Here is a 21,485-nt window from a genome sequence, read left to right as displayed (position 1 = left end):
ATGTCGTCTGTTGCACACCCCCAATGCCCGTACTTCACGTGCTATGCTCCTCCACAGGTCCTTGCGAAGGTGCAGCTTGACCTACCATGATGGGAGACAAAAGGGTGTAAGTCAGTGGACAGGTGGCCTGTCACACACATAGGGGCAAGACGTTACTGTCAGCAGCCATGCACAATCAGGAACATATGTCTAGCCCACACTACACAGCTAAGATAGAAATAGGCCTGATCATTTGGCCCCCTCATGCACACCAACATGTCCCACACTGCACTTACCACCCGTCCCGGTGCGCCGTAGAGGCGTCCATAGTTGCGGAGTACACCGTCCACGAGGACATCAAGCTCCGCGGCGGTGAAGGGTCGAGACCGGATCTCTTTGCCTGACGACATGGCAAGATCACGGAGTATGGCACTAGAGCAGCAGTCGGTGGTCAGCTCAGCAGCAGCAGCAGGTCGAGGTGATGGTCACAGGCAGCAGTCGGTGGTCAGCTCAGCAGCAGCAGCAGGTCGAGGTGATGGTCACAGGCAGCAGTCGGTGGTCAGCTCAGCAGCAGCAGCAGGTCGAGGTGATGGTCACAGGCAGCAGTCGGTGGTCAGCTCAGCAGCAGCAGCAGGTCGAGGTGATGGTCACAGGCAGCAGTCGGTGGTCAGCTCAGCAGCAGCAGCAGGTCGAGGTGATGGTCACAGGCAGCAGTCGGTGGTCAGCTCAGCAGCAGCAGCAGGTCGAGGTGATGGTCACAGGCAGCAGTCGGTGGTCAGCTCAGCAGCAGCAGCAGGTCGAGGTGATGGTCACAGGCAGCAATGGTCCCCAGGGTAGGAAGTTTCATTTTGGCCAACACACATATATAGGGCCCTCAGCACGTGTCAGTGGCATACGTCGCCAGCAATTGGTCAGCCCTGGAAGCGTGATCGTGAAATGGGCCAATGACTGGCCCTGTTGTTGCGGTGCACAGCTTCCGCTACTTGCGATTGGCCGTATGCGGCCAGCGTCCCTCTTCCCATTGGCTGCATGTGCAGGGACCGTCACGGGCACACATCGGCAACCGCACGTGCAAGCCTCAGGCACGGATGCTTCAGTTGCAACAATGTACTATCACTGGCGCCTCCATGGCGGTGCACGTACACAGCGGGGGAGGTGCAGGCCTATACACCCTGTAGATGTACTCAATGGACATGCCAGTTCATGACCCCCCTTACAGTCACCTTGCATCATCCACCGTACACCGGCCGGAGCGGCCGGCCCATGAACAACCGCCGTGCCAGGCCCTGCCCAGGACCGCCGTGCCGGCCATGGCAACAACCGCCATTGCACGGCCCTTCCACTACCGGCGTTCCCTGGCGGTCCGTGCAATGGCGGTTGTTGCCATGGCCGGCACGGCGGTCCTGGGCAGGGCCTGGCACGGCGGTTGTTCATGGGCCGGCCGCTCCGGCCGGTGTACGGTGGATGATGCAAGGTGACTGTAAGGGGGGTCATGAACTAGCATGTCCATTGAGTACATCTACAGGGTGTATAGGCCTGCACCTCCCCCGCTGTGTACGTGCACCGCCATGGAGGCGCCAGTGATACAACATTGTTGCAAATCGACCATCCGTCCCGGAACCTTACACATGCACTTGCCGGTGTGTGGGCGTGACGGTCTGTGCACGTGCAGACAGTGTGAATGTCGAAGGCGGCCCGCGTATGCCCAGACGTAAACAGCGGATGCAGTGCACCGCCATGGCGTGATCAATGTTTGCATCTTAGCCGATGATGCACCTTGTACCATTGTCTGCAGCTGCCTGCTCACGGTTGTGTGCGTGATTGCGTGGCTACACATGTCATGCTCCATCCCATGTGTGTCCATACCATGGCCATCGGTGAGCCACAAGTGTCCATCACGTGTGCATGTCCACATCGGGTAGTACCCTACACAATTTTGTCGTACCTCACATGTACACAGTAGATCCCGTATGTATGGGCACCTGTGAATCAGTTGTCAGTGAGTGGTATGTGTCAGATGATGACTATGGTGGGGGTTCTGTTGTGTACTGTACATGTGTGTTGCCTATTGTGTCCCCATGCATGTGATGTCCGTATGCCCACCATTCCTGGTGTTGCCATTGGTGCATCATGATATGGGGGGGTGGGGGGGTGTTTAATTTTGTATGTGTGCATGTACTTGCATGTGTGCATGTGATGTTGGGCCTACACATGTGGGTCATATCACATGTCTGGTTGGCAGTGATGTTGAGGTGAGACACTGTGCATTGCACATGTTGCTAAACATCATGTTGCTAGTGGATGCACATTGTAGCTACGTCGGTCCATGTTGTCCTGACAATCAGAGGAGTCACACATATGACAAGCATACACTGGATACTACATGTTGGTAGAGGGCGTTGACATGTGATTGAGGTGCACACACGTGCGTTGTATGTTAATTGACTTCCATTCCATCTACTCCCACACAGGAGGGCTCCAAATGTCCTTCGCCCATACACTGTGCTGGAGGATATGGTGGACGAGGAGGTGATCCGGAAATTCAGGCTGGATCGCCGTCGATTGTTGGAACTTGTGACCCTATTGTCTCCTCACCTGCAGCCGCAAAGAACATATCCAGGTTCCATGACACCCACGCAAAAGATGATGGCGGCACTCCATTTCTTCGCAACAGGCACATTCCAGTACACAGTTGGAGATGCCGGGGGAATGTCACAGGCCATGTTCAGCACGGTACTCCGGGATGTACTGACAGCCATGATGCTGTACAAGCATGACTATATACATTTCCCTCAGGCGGCGGACTTGCCAGCGGTCAAAGCTGGCTTCTATGCCCTGGGTCGTATACCACACGTTGTGGGTTCCATTGATGGCACGCATATCGCGCTCATTGCACCACGGGCACGTGAGCAGGTGTATAGGAATCGGAAACACTTCCATTCCCTGAACGTGCAGGTGGTGTGCCAGGCCGACAACATCATCTCACATGTGTGTGCAAGATTCCCTGGCTCTGCACATGACGCCCACATCATGCGGAGCAGCATGGTCCCCCAACTGATGGCTAATCTTCGTCCAGCACAAGCGTGGCTTGTTGGTGAGTATGCTGTGGTGACAGGAGTGATATCTGTGTGGCATGGTGTGCCCCACAATGCAGGTTGTGATGTTTCTCTCTCTCTCTCTCTCTCTTCCACCAACACAGGCGACTCGGCTTACCCAAACAGGCCTTGGCTGCTCAGTCCCTTACGCAATCCCACTACACCAGGAGAAATGAGATACAATGATGCCCATGGTAGGACACGTCGAGTGGTAGAACGGACATTTGGCCTGCTCAAGTCAAGGTTTCGGTGCCTGGATAAGACTGGAGGGGCCCTGCCTTACTCACCAGGCAAAGTATGCAAGATCGTGATAGCGTGCTGCATGCTTCACAACCTGGCTGTGCGCTATAACATTGAACTGCTCTTGGACCCTGATGAACTGCAAGTTCCTCGCCCTCCCGACCCAGCCATGTCAACTGATGAGGATAGTGGTGAGGAGGAAGGTGTGGACCAGAGGCGCCAGATCATTGATCGCTACTTCCCTTGATTGTGAGTGTGCTCCTCTTGTGCTGCTTGGGTATGCCCTGTGAATGTGTGCTGGTGTTGTGGCATAGTGGTGTGCTTCATCTCTGTGTTCTGCTATGTGATGCATGCATGTGTGTGTGTGTGCTAAATTGTGGCCAATGCACGTCTCCATGATGTGTGTCGTCTCATCCATTACTGTTGTGATGCGTGTGGGTTGTTAAATGTTGCACTGCAGTGTGTTCTGATGAGTGTGATCTTGTTTCCTGACGTGTCTTTGCGGTTTCTATTTTCCCTAGGTCACTCCCGCAGCGCCATGATTCTGTACCAGTTGGATACCTGTACCTAGTAACATCTGTTTCTGATGCATTCATGTGAATAAACATGGAGACAACACATGATTGAGTGAGTAAGTGGCTTTTATTTACAAAATGTGCATGGGTGTAGGTGCATATTTACAAATGAGTGAAGGGGTGGGGGAGTGAGAGTAGAAGGTTATGGCAGATGAAATGTCCGTGCGGACACCACATAGGGTGGTGTCTGCCTAGTACAGCAGGCCTGTGGCAGGTGGGACCGGATAGTTGGCAGGGTGAATGGCATGCGCAGGTACAGGTACAGTCATTTTCTGTTCCTCTTGGAGCGTGTGGCAGCTGCTTCCACACTGCTGTCGCCCACTTCCAGCCTCGGTCGGCCCCTCCGTCTTAGTGCCGGTACGGTGTCAGCTGGTTGCGCTGGGGCATCGGGTACCACATCCGCCGCAGGTGGCGGTGGCGGTGGCGGTGGCGGTGGCGGTGGCGGTGGCGTTGTTTGTGGCCTGATTGTCCTGGTGAAGATGTCCACTAGTTGGCCAAGCCGCCTCTCAATGGCCCCCAACATTGCAGTGTTATCTACAAAGTCCTGGTGGGCCCGGTCTGCCTGTGCCTGACCACGTTGGTAGCTCACCTCCACCCTGCCCAGTGCCTCCAATGACTGTTGCACTGGATTGGGTGTGTTGGTATCCTCCCGTGTTCTTTGGCGTATGCTCCTGCCTGCCGGATCTGGCCTTGCATCTCTGCCTTGCCTCACACTCTCCCTGCGTGGCTGGGATGGCGCTGGCACGGCGTTGGCCGTTGGGTTGGGCAGGGTGGCAGGGGCAGGAGTGGTGGTAGTAGTGGTGGTGGTGGTGGAGGTGGTGCTGGTGGTGGCTGTGCAGGTCACAGTGGCCGGTGTTGTCACAATGGCAGAGGCCGTAGTTGTTGGTGCAGGGGTGACCTGGGAGCCAGATGGCCCTGGCTGGCTGCTTGTGCCGGGATCATCCTCTGCCCCGGAGGTGGCTGGCCAATCGTCCCCTGAGACGTCTGTGATTGGCGAGTCTGGAGGGCGGGTGTTGCTTCCAGCTGTCAGATGAGGATGACCTGCAAAACCAAAATGTGAGGATGAGTAATGTGGACTTGACAGGTTGTTTTCACTTTTTTGGCCGATTCTGTCTGCACTGGTACTCACCCCACCCACCACCACCACCACCGCCATCCCTATGGACATGGGGGCCTGTTGGGAGTTGTAGTTCCATCCCCTCACACCCACCACCGCCACCGCCATCCCTATGGACATGGGGGCCTGTTGGGAGTTGTGGTTCCATCCCCTCACACCCACCACCACCCACCACCACCACCACCGCCATCCCTATGGACATGGGGGCCTGTTAGAGTGATTTCGACGTTGGTGAGTATGTGGACTGCATGCATGGGTTGGGGTCTGGGAGATGTGTCTTCACAGTTGTGTGAGGCACACCATGTAGTAGTGCTCGTGGTGCTTGGTTTGTACTTACCAGCCTCTTCTCCCTCAGGAAGTCCATCAAGGCTCTCAGGGTGGATGATGGTCATCACCTTGTCCTCCCACTCGGTGTAGGGTAAGGGCTCCGGAGGGGTTCCACCGCCTGTATGATTAGCCCGGAGATAGTTCTTGGCTCGTATGGCTTTGACGCGGGTCTTTAGATCGTGCCACCGCCTCTGGATGTCCTGCTTCGTCCTCGGGACGCTCCCGGAGGCATTCACCCTGGTGACTATCCGGTCCCACATGCTGTTTCTCCTGGCTATGCTGGTCTGCTGCACTAGGGCCCCGAATAAGTGGGGTTCCACACGGATGATCTCATCGACCATAACCTTCAACTCCGTGTCAGTGAATTTTGGGTTTTTTTTTGGTGCCATGGTGTGTGGTGCTCGGGGTGTGGGTTTGCGTGGATGGGGTGGTGCAGGTGTGTGGTGTGTAAGAATGGTGTGGTGGGTGTTTGTGTGGTGGGTGTGTTTGGGTGTGGGTTGTGTGAATGCTATTTCCCTTTGGGCTCAGTTCAGTGGTGTGTCCTGCTAGCAGCTATGCTGTGATGCAGAGGATTTGTGGAGTGGGTGGGAGTTCTTTTATGGTGTGTGTCTAGACCGTGTCTGAATGGTTATTGGCAGTCAGGTGCTAGGTGGGAGTGTTGGCAGGTGTGGATTGTGTGGTGCTTGGCGGTGGATCATTGTGTGTTGTGATTGGTTTGGATGTTTTCGGTGGGTGGGCGTTTTTTTCGTGTGTTTGGTGATAAACTTCCGTGCCAATGTATGGCATTGGTTTGACAGTAGGGATGTTGTTTGTGTTGTCGTTCCGCTGTGGTGCACGGATTCTCGGTGCATTGGTACCGCTGCGGACGTGGATGGCGGTGACTACCGGGGTACTTGCGGAGTTATCCTAATTGCGGACACGGACATTGCGCAGGTATAGCGGGGGTGGTGGATGTATTCGCGGTCATGTGCGTACGCGGCGGTCGGTGTTTTTACTGTTCCGTCCGCCTGCCGCGGACTCAGGTGTACTCCGACCGCCGCGGACGGGGATTGGAGTGCTCCGTACGCCGCGGTCGGCGTTTTTTGCATGTTTTATCCTAATTGCTGTTGCGGTTTTTCCGCGGACAGGTCCGGAGTATCTTGCCACCTTCCGCGGCGGACGGTACACGTTTCCGTCCGCCATCCTAATCGACCCCTTAGGTTGAATAGTAGCCAATGTGTCTCTTGCCCCCGGACCCGATGGAGTGGGTTGTTTTGATGTTGAGCGTCTAGACGTTGATGGGGGTAGTTTACTGCAGAGGTCCCTTAACTCTGCATTAGAGTAGTTGTTTGGATGCGCACGCATCATGTGGCGAATCATCGTATGATTCCCGAAGGAATACTTTTTGTTAGGGTTCCCCCTGGATAGCTCAGCACCACAAATTAAACAAGTCACCTTTGCTGCGTTGACTTTTTTAAAACCCCTTGGGAGTTTGTAGAACTGCCATATAAAGTGCTCTTTGGGTTTGTAGGGCTGTTTATCTTCAGGCAGGAACTCCCTTCTCTGTGCCTCCTCTTCATCATCCTCCTCCTCTTCCTCTTGACCACCAACGTAATCTTCTGGTGGTCTTTTAGATGGTGGTGGTGGTGGTGGTGGGCCAGATGCTCCAGCTGCTGATCCTACTGTAGCCATTTTCTGAGATAGAACTCGAAACAGGTCTTCCTCAGTCAAAGGACAAAGTCAGAATAAGGAAAATAGGAGGGGGCTTTCATCATTTGGAAAACAAAAGTGTTCTGGACCAATGAAAAGTGTTATTTTCAAGTCACATGATCCAGGCTTTCATCATTTGGAAACCAAAACTGATCTGCACCAATGAAAAGTGTTATTTTCAGATCACATGACCCGACGCGCTTACGCTAGCGACATTGCGCGATCGTATGCGATCGCGTGCTTCCGGGTGCGCTTACGCAGTGTGTCATATGACGCATCACGCGACTACGCGATACGTCACGATGTTGTTTTCGTTAGCGAGAATAGCGCTAACGGGACGCTCCCCAGTACGCGCCCCAGGGCGCGCCGCGATCGTATGCGCACGCTTGCTTCCGGGTGCGCTTACGCTGTGCGTCATATGACGCGTCTACGCGATACGTCACGATGTTGTTTTCGTTCGCGAGAATAGCGCTAACGGGACGCTCCCCGGTACGCGCCCCAGGGCGGGCCGTAATATTGCGCTTACCCGTGCGTTCACCGGTACGCGTCTCGGGAGCGCCCCGGGGTTAAAAATAAAAATATATATATATATATTTGACATAATTATACAATATAAAATTCGTTTTAAAATGTATTATTTTTTATACCTATAAAGATTTGCTATTAAAAAACCATTGAAATTCACTGAAAAAACCATAGGTTTCACACCAGTTATAGTTAGGAATTAGCTTTAAAAAAACCTATTCAATTCACTGAAAAAACCATAGGTTTTACACCAGTTATAGTTAGCTGGAAGTTTTACTCGCATAAAACCATTGAAATTCCCACGTTATAGTTAGTTGGACTCACTATAACTTGCGCGTGCAATGCACTGCTGATGACATCACATATTACATCACTCGTGACATCACTCATGTTGCTATGGTTTGGCTTGAACCTTCTCCATGTTCCCCTTGTCGAACATACTAGTAACAAGTTCCTTTCTTTTAGCCTCTCTTTTCTCCATCTCTATAATGCTGTGAATTGCTGTTTTTATTTGATTACTGTGTTTGTTATTTCGTTCTGTTTCTTTTGAAGACTGCCGGCTTTTCTAAAACAATTAGGCTAGTTCTGATTTCCACATTGGATATAAATGTTGTTGGAAGAATGCGCGTGTTCCACAATGTGTCAAGCGCTCTTTCCAAATGTTTATAAGCGTTACAGAAACAAATGCCCTTTGTTAAGCCGTTGCGTAATCGCTAGAATGCTTTCAGGTTGTTTACCGCTAGGAAAAGTTCAGACTACACGTTTGTTTATCCGTTTATATGTAGAAGGAGAGAGGGGGATCCCTTCTTACCTCGGATGTATTCTCCGGGCAGCGTGGGTTCCCGTCCTCCACAGGCACTTCCCAAGTCTGTTTCCTTTTAGCTCTGAATTTCGATGCGATGAGCACCGCGAGAGGAATTCCAAATATATCCCAGATGGTTCCGTTCTCCTCTCACTTTAGGCGCTACTGGCAAGTGCGTTGCTTCGCGCGGTAGAACCAAACCGCAACATATTATATCTCTGCTTGAGCCCAGGACCTCCCGCGCTCCAGCCAAAAGAAGCCGCAACTCCAGTCCAAGTTTTTTAAAGAAACTGATAGATTTATTGGTTAAATCAATACAGCATACTTCACAGCGTAAAACCAACGCGTTTCGTGAGCTCCCTACTCACTTGATCACGGTTGTTACATTAGAAATTAGAAACAATTTTTCAAAAACTTCTAAAGGCCCTCTGGTGGGCTGACTTAAATATGTAATATCTTTAAGACTCACATATGGTTAATTATTCCTTGCAATTGGAAAGATAGTTGGTGTCTCCAGTACTTTGTAATAAAGAATTATTATTTCAACATATAATTTCTCATGGTATTCAAACAATCACTTATTTTTTTGGGTCTAAATACATTTGACCTGTTTGAGGCCCTCAAGTGGGCTGATTTATGTGAGAGTTTTTGATAGTAACACAAAATTAGGTACATTAAGAATTTGGCCCAGAATTCGGTTTACATGTATATTATGCCGTGGTTACAAGGAGGGGAAAAATCCATTATGGAGCATGTCAAGAGAGGCTTTCATTATTCTTAAATATGTACATAAAGTTCTTCGGACTGGTTCAGACCATACGGGGTCATCGTTCGAAAGTTCAAGATGTGGCGTGATTCTTTTTGGCGTAGCAATTTTTCTCGATGTCCACCCCTTTCCGTTGGGGCCAATGTTTCCAATCCCAGAAATTTTAGAAGTCGCCAATTGCCATTGTGATTTGTCTCCATATGTTTGGCCACAGCATTGCCTCTGTCCTTGTTGGTTGTGGCTCTAGTATGTTCCAAGATGCGCTTCTTTAGCTCACAAATTGTACTTCCTATATAGCGCAGCTTACACGGACATTCAATCAGGTAGACTGTATACTGGGTTTTACAAGTGATTAGTTCTTTAATTTTCCAAATTTTTCCATTAGTCATCTCAATTTGTTTCGTTGGTTTTGCTATGTCACAATTGCAAGGAATAATTAACCATATGTGAGTCTTAAAGATATTACATATTTAAGTCAGCCCACCAGAGGGCCTTTAGAAGTTTTTGAAAAATTGTTTCTAATTTCAATTGCCTTAAATTACATTTAAGTTTTTCCAGTACATGAGAAATCTTGTTGGTAAATGTCATAAAATTAGTGTTTTAGAATTGACAACCAATAGTGAAAAAAGTGATGCACAATTTGTTCTTTTGTGAAAATAACACGAAACAACTTTTTTAATGTAAATACTACAAGTCCCAGAAGGCCATAGTGTGAAAGAAAACCTAAGGCTGGAATCATGTGACCGATGGTAGGAGGGTCTCCCATTTTAAATTGTTCTCAGCAAACAGTGTTTGTAACAACCGTGATCAAGTGAGTAGGGAGCTCACGAAACGCGTTGGTTTTACGCTGTGAAGTATGCTGTATTGATTTAACCAATAAATCTATCAGTTTCTTTAAAAAACTTGGACTGGAGTTGCGGCTTCTTTTGGCTGGAGCGCGGGAGGTCCTGGGCTCAAGCAGAGATATAATATGTTGCGGTTTGGTTCTACCGCGCGAAGCAACGCACTTGCCAGTAGCGCCTAAAGTGAGAGGAGAACGGAACCATCTGGGATATATTTGGAATTCCTCTCGCGGTGCTCATCGCATCGAAATTCAGAGCTAAAAGGAAACAGACTTGGGAAGTGCCTGTGGAGGACGGGAACCCACGCTGCCCGGAGAATACATCCGAGGTAAGAAGGGATCCCCCTCTCTCCTTCTACATATAAACGGATAAACAAACGTGTAGTCTGAACTTTTCCTAGCGGTAAACAACCTGAAAGCATTCTAGCGATTACGCAACGGCTTAACAAAGGGCATTTGTTTCTGTAACGCTTATAAACATTTGGAAAGAGCGCTTGACACATTGTGGAACACGCGCATTCTTCCAACAACATTTATATCCAATGTGGAAATCAGAACTAGCCTAATTGTTTTAGAAAAGCCGGCAGTCTTCAAAAGAAACAGAACGAAATAACAAACACAGTAATCAAATAAAAACAGCAATTCACAGCATTATAGAGATGGAGAAAAGAGAGGCTAAAAGAAAGGAACTTGTTACTAGTATGTTCGACAAGGGGAACATGGAGAAGGTTCAAGCCAAACAGAGTGATACACCGAAGGATGATGTAAAAGGTAAAATCAGAGCCTGGGAAAAGCTAACCAGAAAAGAAATCAATAAATCCTGGGAGGCCATTGCATTACGTAAATATCTGGAAGCAGAAAGGGTCCCAAGAGGCCTAAGAATAATGTTGATGCCCAGCCAGCAGGATGTAACTAACGAGCTGCTACAGGAATGGGGGGCATATATTCTAAATTCATCACTGGGCCTAATAAAGATTTTGGTTAAGCATATTGAAATTGCCCTGGAGAAAATAAAGGAACAACTAAAGGAAGTGGAAAAAGAATTGGAGGCATTAAAATTAAACCAAGAAATGACCAAATTTAAAGAAGATTTAGAACAACAAATAGAGAAACATGAGGAAACTGTAAGACTGAGAAAACACAATAAATTTGTACGTGATGCCAATGATTACGCAGAAGGGAGAATCTTCACATTTGCCCGAAAATTTGATCTTTACAAGAAACCATTACAAACTAAAATCGTCTCATCCTCTAGCCTATCTTCAATTACATCAACGGAATTGATAGATGAAGATTCTAATTTGGATGAAGAACAGAAACGTTTTTTAGGGGATATGCGCCTCGTACTCCAACAGCGGCAGTGGGAACAGGAGCAGGGGGCGCCCAGACAAATGCAAGGAAGAGGAAGAGGCCGCGGCAGATTTTGGCAATCAAGACAAAAAAGCCAACCACAACAACAATATCAAAAAAAACCAGAAGAGGCAAGAGGAGAAAATGTACAAAACCCACAAAGTGGCCCGGAAACAAGGGGCATGAAACAGAAGAGGGGCAAATAATGGAAGAACTGCAAGTGGTCAACTTATCCAAAAGGGTAATGACACCAGCGGAAACGACTCTACTTAAAAGGGGCATCAATTTCTGTCCCACAAGAAAAATGGATTTAGCACAAACTAGGATAGATTTGTATCTATATATTCGAAAGATTAAACTAGCTAAACATTTTCTAGAGAGACAAAACAAACCACAAATCAACAGAATCCTCATGAAACCATTCTCAGACCTAACTGTAAAAGACGCTGATGGATATCTAAACCTTCTGAATTTGAATGCTGAAGAGGAAAATGAAATAAATTTGGCAACAGCAATACCACAAATGGGAGCGGGGACAAGTAAAATGAAGGCTAAGTCAAAATTCTACCCGCAACTCTCCCCGGGTAATAAAATTGACATCTTCCAGGAGACGGTCATACAGGAACTATATAATATGCCGAAAATGCAATTCAAAGACAACCTGACTCCAGAAGAACGATTGGCACTGACAACCCTCATCAATGACAAACATGTGGAAATAAAAATGGCAGATAAGGGTGGAAATGTCGTAATCTGGGATAAAGATTTATACACGGAGGAAGCATTAAATCAACTGTCAAACCCGGAGTATTATGAACAACTAAGGAAGAATCCAACAGATCAACTAAAGAGAGAGTTAGATCAAAAACTATTGACATGGGAAAACAGTAATCTAATTGATTATGAAGAAAGAAAATATCTAACAGTTGACTTTCCACGGATGGCAACTATGTACTTTCTGCCTAAAGTCCACAAAAACCCCACGAAACCACCAGGGAGACCGATTGTGTCTGCAAATGGTTCATTGATGGAACCAATGGGGAATTTTGTTGATTTCTTTTTAAGACCTTATGTGGAAAACTTAAAATCTTACCTGAAAGACACGACAGACTTCTTGTGTACCATATCTGAGTTGGTTTGGCGGGATAATTATTGGCTAATATCCATGGATGTCATCGGATTATATACAAATATTGACAACAACTTAGGATTGATGGCTTGCAAATATTTTCTGGAAAAACGAAACATACATTATAAGGAACATAACGACATGTTGTATGATATGATCAAATTGTTACTCTCAAACAACATCTTCTTCTTTGGAGAACAACTCTATCGTCAGCGAAATGGCGCGGCGATGGGTTTCTCATTCAGCCCAAGCTATGCCTGCATAGCAATGGGTTGGTGGGAGGAGGAGATAGCCTGGAATCAGCAAAATGTGAAACACACCCAACACATCGTACAATGGAAGAGATTTATTGACGATCTGTTTATAGTGTGGGGGGGAAGTGAGAGTGAATTTGAAGAATACTTTGAGCTTCTGAACAACAGCACAAGAGGTTTAAAATTCACATACACAAAAAGCAGGCAATCAATATCCTTCCTGGATACAGAAGTATATATCCAAAATAACAAACTAGAGACTACCTTACACAGGAAGAAAACAGCCACAAACTCAACATTGGAAGCCACCAGCTTCCATCAGCCTGCTTTAATATCAAGCATACCATATGGTGAATTTCTCCGTGTGAAACGCATCTGTAGCGAAAAAACAGAATGGGAGAAGCACAGTGCAATCACAATGGAGAGATTCCGAAAGAGGAAATATGGAAAGAATCTGACAAAAAAATGTTGGGAAAGAGCTAACGAAAAACCAAGAACAGAATGTTTGAAACCACAAATCAAAGCAAAAGAAACAGAAGAACCTATAAGACTGATACTGGATTATAGCAAAGAAGCAAAAGAAGTTGTCCAGATTCTCAGAAAAAACTGGAAGTTGTTGAAATTAGATCCAACAATTGGTCAGAAAATGGGAGACCACCCAGTGGTTACATACCGCAGAACAAAAAATCTGAAGGACCAACTGATTCATAGTCACTTTATGAAACCGGAAAAAACAATTTGGCTCAAAACTGTTGGATTCAACAAATGCTATAACTGTAAAGTTTGTGAGATAGCAAAACCAACGAAACAAATTGAGATGACTAATGGAAAAATTTGGAAAATTAAAGAACTAATCACTTGTAAAACCCAGTATACAGTCTACCTGATTGAATGTCCGTGTAAGCTGCGCTATATAGGAAGTACAATTTGTGAGCTAAAGAAGCGCATCTTGGAACATACTAGAGCCACAACCAACAAGGACAGAGGCAATGCTGTGGCCAAACATATGGAGACAAATCACAATGGCAATTGGCGACTTCTAAAATTTCTGGGATTGGAAACATTGGCCCCAACGGAAAGGGGTGGACATCGAGAAAAATTGCTACGCCAAAAAGAATCACGCCACATCTTGAACTTTCGAACGATGACCCCGTATGGTCTGAACCAGTCCGAAGAACTTTATGTACATATTTAAGAATAATGAAAGCCTCTCTTGACATGCTCCATAATGGATTTTTCCCCTCCTTGTAACCACGGCATAATATACATGTAAACCGAATTCTGGGCCAAATTCTTAATGTACCTAATTTTGTGTTACTATCAAAAACTCTCACATAAATCAGCCCACTTGAGGGCCTCAAACAGGTCAAATGTATTTAGACCCAAAAAAATAAGTGATTGTTTGAATACCATGAGAAATTATATGTTGAAATAATAATTCTTTATTACAAAGTACTGGAGACACCAACTATCTTTCCAATTGCAAGGAATAATTAACCATATGTGAGTCTTAAAGATATTACATATTTAAGTCAGCCCACCAGAGGGCCTTTAGAAGTTTTTGAAAAATTGTTTCTAATTTCAATTGCCTTAAATTACATTTAAGTTTTTCCAGTACATGAGAAATCTTGTTGGTAAATGTCATAAAATTAGTGTTTTAGAATTGACAACCAATAGTGAAAAAAGTGATGCACAATTTGTTCTTTTGTGAAAATAACACGAAACAACTTTTTTAATGTAAATACTACAAGTCCCAGAAGGCCATAGTGTGAAAGAAAACCTAAGGCTGGAATCATGTGACCGATGGTAGGAGGGTCTCCCATTTTAAATTGTTCTCAGCAAACAGTGTTTGTAACAACCGTGATCAAGTGAGTAGGGAGCTCACGAAACGCGTTGGTTTTACGCTGTGAAGTATGCTGTATTGATTTAACCAATAAATCTATCAGTTTCTTTAAAAAACTTGGACTGGAGTTGCGGCTTCTTTTGGCTGGAGCGCGGGAGGTCCTGGGCTCAAGCAGAGATATAATATGTTGCGGTTTGGTTCTACCGCGCGAAGCAACGCACTTGCCAGTAGCGCCTAAAGTGAGAGGAGAACGGAACCATCTGGGATATATTTGGAATTCCTCTCGCGGTGCTCATCGCATCGAAATTCAGAGCTAAAAGGAAACAGACTTGGGAAGTGCCTGTGGAGGACGGGAACCCACGCTGCCCGGAGAATACATCCGAGGTAAGAAGGGATCCCCCTCTCTCCTTCTACATATAAACGGATAAACAAACGTGTAGTCTGAACTTTTCCTAGCGGTAAACAACCTGAAAGCATTCTAGCGATTACGCAACGGCTTAACAAAGGGCATTTGTTTCTGTAACGCTTATAAACATTTGGAAAGAGCGCTTGACACATTGTGGAACACGCGCATTCTTCCAACAACATTTATATCCAATGTGGAAATCAGAACTAGCCTAATTGTTTTAGAAAAGCCGGCAGTCTTCAAAAGAAACAGAACGAAATAACAAACACAGTAATCAAATAAAAACAGCAATTCACAGCATTATAGAGATGGAGAAAAGAGAGGCTAAAAGAAAGGAACTTGTTACTAGTATGTTCGACAAGGGGAACATGGAGAAGGTTCAAGCCAAACAGAGTGATACACCGAAGGATGATGTAAAAGGTAAAATCAGAGCCTGGGAAAAGCTAACCAGAAAAGAAATCAATAAATCCTGGGAGGCCATTGCATTACGTAAATATCTGGAAGCAGAAAGGGTCCCAAGAGGCCTAAGAATAATGTTGATGCCCAGCCAGCAGGATGTAACTAACGAGCTGCTACAGGAATGGGGGGCATATATTCTAAATTCATCACTGGGCCTAATAAAGATTTTGGTTAAGCATATTGAAATTGCCCTGGAGAAAATAAAGGAACAACTAAAGGAAGTGGAAAAAGAATTGGAGGCATTAAAATTAAACCAAGAAATGACCAAATTTAAAGAAGATTTAGAACAACAAATAGAGAAACATGAGGAAACTGTAAGACTGAGAAAACACAATAAATTTGTACGTGATGCCAATGATTACGCAGAAGGGAGAATCTTCACATTTGCCCGAAAATTTGATCTTTACAAGAAACCATTACAAACTAAAATCGTCTCATCCTCTAGCCTATCTTCAATTACATCAACGGAATTGATAGATGAAGATTCTAATTTGGATGAAGAACAGAAACGTTTTTTAGGGGATATGCGCCTCGTACTCCAACAGCGGCAGTGGGAACAGGAGCAGGGGGCGCCCAGACAAATGCAAGGAAGAGGAAGAGGCCGCGGCAGATTTTGGCAATCAAGACAAAAAAGCCAACCACAACAACAATATCAAAAAAAACCAGAAGAGGCAAGAGGAGAAAATGTACAAAACCCACAAAGTGGCCCGGAAACAAGGGGCATGAAACAGAAGAGGGGCAAATAATGGAAGAACTGCAAGTGGTCAACTTATCCAAAAGGGTAATGACACCAGCGGAAACGACTCTACTTAAAAGGGGCATCAATTTCTGTCCCACAAGAAAAATGGATTTAGCACAAACTAGGATAGATTTGTATCTATATATTCGAAAGATTAAACTAGCTAAACATTTTCTAGAGAGACAAAACAAACCACAAATCAACAGAATCCTCATGAAACCATTCTCAGACCTAACTGTAAAAGACGCTGATGGATATCTAAACCTTCTGAATTTGAATGCTGAAGAGGAAAATGAAATAAATTTGGCAACAGCAATACCACAAATGGGAGCGGGGACAAGTAAAATGAAGGCTAAGTCAAAATTCTACCCGCAACTCTCCCCGGGTAATAAAATTGACATCTTCCAGGAGACGGTCATACAGGAACTATATAATATGCCGAAAATGCAATTCAAAGACAACCTGACTCCAGAAGAACGATTGGCACTGACAACCCTCATCAATGACAAACATGTGGAAATAAAAATGGCAGATAAGGGTGGAAATGTCGTAATCTGGGATAAAGATTTATACACGGAGGAAGCATTAAATCAACTGTCAAACCCGGAGTATTATGAACAACTAAGGAAGAATCCAACAGATCAACTAAAGAGAGAGTTAGATCAAAAACTATTGACATGGGAAAACAGTAATCTAATTGATTATGAAGAAAGAAAATATCTAACAGTTGACTTTCCACGGATGGCAACTATGTACTTTCTGCCTAAAGTCCACAAAAACCCCACGAAACCACCAGGGAGACCGATTGTGTCTGCAAATGGTTCATTGATGGAACCAATGGGGAATTTTGTTGATTTCTTTTTAAGACCTTATGTGGAAAACTTAAAATCTTACCTGAAAGACACGACAGACTTCTTGTGTACCATATCTGAGTTGGTTTGGCGGGATAATTATTGGCTAATATCCATGGATGTCATCGGATTATATACAAATATTGACAACAACTTAGGATTGATGGCTTGCAAATATTTTCTGGAAAAACGAAACATACATTATAAGGAACATAACGACATGTTGTATGATATGATCAAATTGTTACTCTCAAACAACATCTTCTTCTTTGGAGAACAACTCTATCGTCAGCGAAATGGCGCGGCGATGGGTTTCTCATTCAGCCCAAGCTATGCCTGCATAGCAATGGGTTGGTGGGAGGAGGAGATAGCCTGGAATCAGCAAAATGTGAAACACACCCAACACATCGTACAATGGAAGAGATTTATTGACGATCTGTTTATAGTGTGGGGGGGAAGTGAGAGTGAATTTGAAGAATACTTTGAGCTTCTGAACAACAGCACAAGAGGTTTAAAATTCACATACACAAAAAGCAGGCAATCAATATCCTTCCTGGATACAGAAGTATATATCCAAAATAACAAACTAGAGACTACCTTACACAGGAAGAAAACAGCCACAAACTCAACATTGGAAGCCACCAGCTTCCATCAGCCTGCTTTAATATCAAGCATACCATATGGTGAATTTCTCCGTGTGAAACGCATCTGTAGCGAAAAAACAGAATGGGAGAAGCACAGTGCAATCACAATGGAGAGATTCCGAAAGAGGAAATATGGAAAGAATCTGACAAAAAAATGTTGGGAAAGAGCTAACGAAAAACCAAGAACAGAATGTTTGAAACCACAAATCAAAGCAAAAGAAACAGAAGAACCTATAAGACTGATACTGGATTATAGCAAAGAAGCAAAAGAAGTTGTCCAGATTCTCAGAAAAAACTGGAAGTTGTTGAAATTAGATCCAACAATTGGTCAGAAAATGGGAGACCACCCAGTGGTTACATACCGCAGAACAAAAAATCTGAAGGACCAACTGATTCATAGTCACTTTATGAAACCGGAAAAAACAATTTGGCTCAAAACTGTTGGATTCAACAAATGCTATAACTGTAAAGTTTGTGAGATAGCAAAACCAACGAAACAAATTGAGATGACTAATGGAAAAATTTGGAAAATTAAAGAACTAATCACTTGTAAAACCCAGTATACAGTCTACCTGATTGAATGTCCGTGTAAGCTGCGCTATATAGGAAGTACAATTTGTGAGCTAAAGAAGCGCATCTTGGAACATACTAGAGCCACAACCAACAAGGACAGAGGCAATGCTGTGGCCAAACATATGGAGACAAATCACAATGGCAATTGGCGACTTCTAAAATTTCTGGGATTGGAAACATTGGCCCCAACGGAAAGGGGTGGACATCGAGAAAAATTGCTACGCCAAAAAGAATCACGCCACATCTTGAACTTTCGAACGATGACCCCGTATGGTCTGAACCAGTCCGAAGAACTTTATGTACATATTTAAGAATAATGAAAGCCTCTCTTGACATGCTCCATAATGGATTTTTCCCCTCCTTGTAACCACGGCATAATATACATGTAAACCGAATTCTGGGCCAAATTCTTAATGTACCTAATTTTGTGTTACTATCAAAAACTCTCACATAAATCAGCCCACTTGAGGGCCTCAAACAGGTCAAATGTATTTAGACCCAAAAAAATAAGTGATTGTTTGAATACCATGAGAAATTATATGTTGAAATAATAATTCTTTATTACAAAGTACTGGAGACACCAACTATCTTTCCAATTGCAAGGAATAATTAACCATATGTGAGTCTTAAAGATATTACATATTTAAGTCAGCCCACCAGAGGGCCTTTAGAAGTTTTTGAAAAATTGTTTCTAATTTCAATTGCCTTAAATTACATTTAAGTTTTTCCAGTACATGAGAAATCTTGTTGGTAAATGTCATAAAATTAGTGTTTTAGAATTGACAACCAATAGTGAAAAAAGTGATGCACAATTTGTTCTTTTGTGAAAATAACACGAAACAACTTTTTTAATGTAAATACTACAAGTCCCAGAAGGCCATAGTGTGAAAGAAAACCTAAGGCTGGAATCATGTGACCGATGGTAGGAGGGTCTCCCATTTTAAATTGTTCTCAGCAAACAGTGTTTGTAACAACCGTGATCAAGTGAGTAGGGAGCTCACGAAACGCGTTGGTTTTACGCTGTGAAGTATGCTGTATTGATTTAACCAATAAATCTATCAGTTTCTTTAAAAAACTTGGACTGGAGTTGCGGCTTCTTTTGGCTGGAGCGCGGGAGGTCCTGGGCTCAAGCAGAGATATAATATGTTGCGGTTTGGTTCTACCGCGCGAAGCAACGCACTTGCCAGTAGCGCCTAAAGTGAGAGGAGAACGGAACCATCTGGGATATATATATATATATATATATATATATATATATATATATATATATATATATATGTATATAATCCTGACAAGTCAGAAGTGCTTTTCTTTGGATGTCAGGCTGACCCGAACTGGCAGGACTGGTGGCCTATAAACATCTTTCCTCCTGCATCTTCCTCGTCAGTTGCTAAGAATCTGGGGGTCAAAATTGATAATGGCCTTTCGTTTAAGTCCCAGATTCTGGGTCTGACTGGCACTTGTTATGGTATGCTCAAAATGCTTCGCAGGTTTCTTCCCTTGCTCTCAATAGAGCATAGGAAAACAACTGTCCAGTCTCTGATCTGTTCTAGGCTGGACTATTCCAATGTTCTTTATTTGGGCCTTCCGGACTATTTACTTCAAAAACTTCAGGTGGTCCAAAACTCGGCGGCACGGGCGATTTATTGCCTTCCCCGCTGAGCAAGAGCATCGGCCCTGCTAAACTCCTTACATTGGTTGCCTATCTGCAAGCGGATTGTTTTTAAAGCACTGACGCTGGCACACAAGGCACTGAATGCTATGGGAGCAGAGTACATCCAGAAACGTCTAGCGTTTTACAAACCTATTAGATCCCTTAGGTCACAATCCCTTGGCCTGGCCATTGTTCCCACTGTCAGGAAGGCTAGGCTTGGGGGACGCTCCTTCAAACGTCTGGCTCCCCAGTTATGGAGCAGCCTTCCTCTGTCACTCCGATGTACTTCGAGTCTGCTGGTCTTCAGAAAGGACTTGAAGACATGGTTGTATGGACAGTAACCTGCTTCTTCCCTATTCCTTTTTGCCATTTTTCTGTAGCTTGTTTGTGGGTTGGAAAAGCGCCGGGACACTCCATGGAGTAGCCGAGCGCTATATAAGACACCCATAACATTAACATTAACATATATATATATATATATGGTCCAGTTGAAGGCTTTTGCCGAACCGCGTCAACCGTCCTTTTTGTTTGCAAACAAAAAGGACGGTCGACGCGGTTCGGCAAAAGCCTTCAACTGGACCATATATATATATATATATATATATATATATATATATATATATATATTGGTCCAGTTGAAGGCTTTTGCCGAACCGTGTCGACCGTCCTTTTTGTTTGCACATGGTGTCAGAGAAGAAATAAAAATTACCTGAAAGAAACTTGCCATACTGTGGAATCCCTCTGTGCCGTGGAGACTGTAGGTGGGGAACCTCACTGAGCTGCTTTGAGGATATATATATATATATATATATATCAGCTCCAACTTCCACTCCAGTCACGGAAAGGACGGCCACACTCTCAGGGTTAAGTGAAATCAAATTTTATTTACACAGAACGCGTTTCAGCGTGAACGCCTTCCTCTCGCTGTGATTAAAGTGCAAAGCAAAATGCGCCATTTTATTTACAAGTCGCCTCAGCGTTTCCGGCACGCTCGTCATTATAGAAAGAGGACTACGCCTCAAAGTACTTTTTTAGTGTGGCGCCATGATGGAACATGCAATCATTACAGTATTTACAAGGTTATTCATCATTACTCACGATGTCATTTATAATTACTAAACAATTCTTAAATCACATAAACTACATTTATCATGGCATAATTGAGCCTTGAATAGGCTTGCTCTGAGGCTTTCAAGAAAATCACTTTAATCAATTACATAAATAGGAGTCATACTCCGCAAAGTTTAAACATACTCCATTGTGCTAATTCCTCAGAGCATATATATATGTATATGTGTGTGTATATATATATATATATATATATATATATATATATATATGTATATGTGTGTATATATATATATATATGTCCACCTCACTCCCTCCGAAGGAACCGGGACACCTAGACTGCGGTGCAACGCAGGGTCAGAGGACTCCCTGCCAATAATAAAACGTTTCACACAACGCTCCAAAAGTCGCGTCTTGCACTCTTAGTTCAGCAGAATCACCATTCCATATATGAAATACGACATGCTGGACTAATGGAATGGTGATTCTGCTGAACTAAGAGTGCAAGACGCGACTTTTGGAGCGTTGTGTGAAACGTTTTATATATATATATATTTAT

At 44.7% G+C, this 21,485-nt stretch overlaps 1 protein-coding gene and 1 long non-coding RNA gene across 9 annotated transcripts in view; both read left to right on the top strand.

Moving 5' to 3' along the window:
* Positions 1-21,485, top strand: part of LOC144772352 (sodium/potassium-transporting ATPase subunit alpha-1-like) — a 3,188,308-nt gene that overhangs the window by 312,577 nt on the left and 2,854,246 nt on the right. The gene's annotated exons all lie outside the window — the stretch shown is intronic.
* LOC144771456 (uncharacterized) lies at positions 2,900-4,017 on the top strand. The gene is made up of 3 exons (XR_013599288.1): positions 2,900-3,073; positions 3,179-3,563; positions 3,836-4,017. It is a non-coding gene; the product is annotated as an uncharacterized LOC144771456 (long non-coding RNA).

The sequence above is a fragment of the Lissotriton helveticus genome, chromosome 8 (genome assembly GCF_964261635.1).
Source record: "Lissotriton helveticus chromosome 8, aLisHel1.1, whole genome shotgun sequence".
NCBI lineage: Eukaryota > Metazoa > Chordata > Amphibia > Caudata > Salamandridae > Lissotriton > Lissotriton helveticus.
The sequence above is the reverse complement of the archived record's forward strand: the minus strand, read 5'-3'. Positions and strand labels throughout refer to the sequence as shown.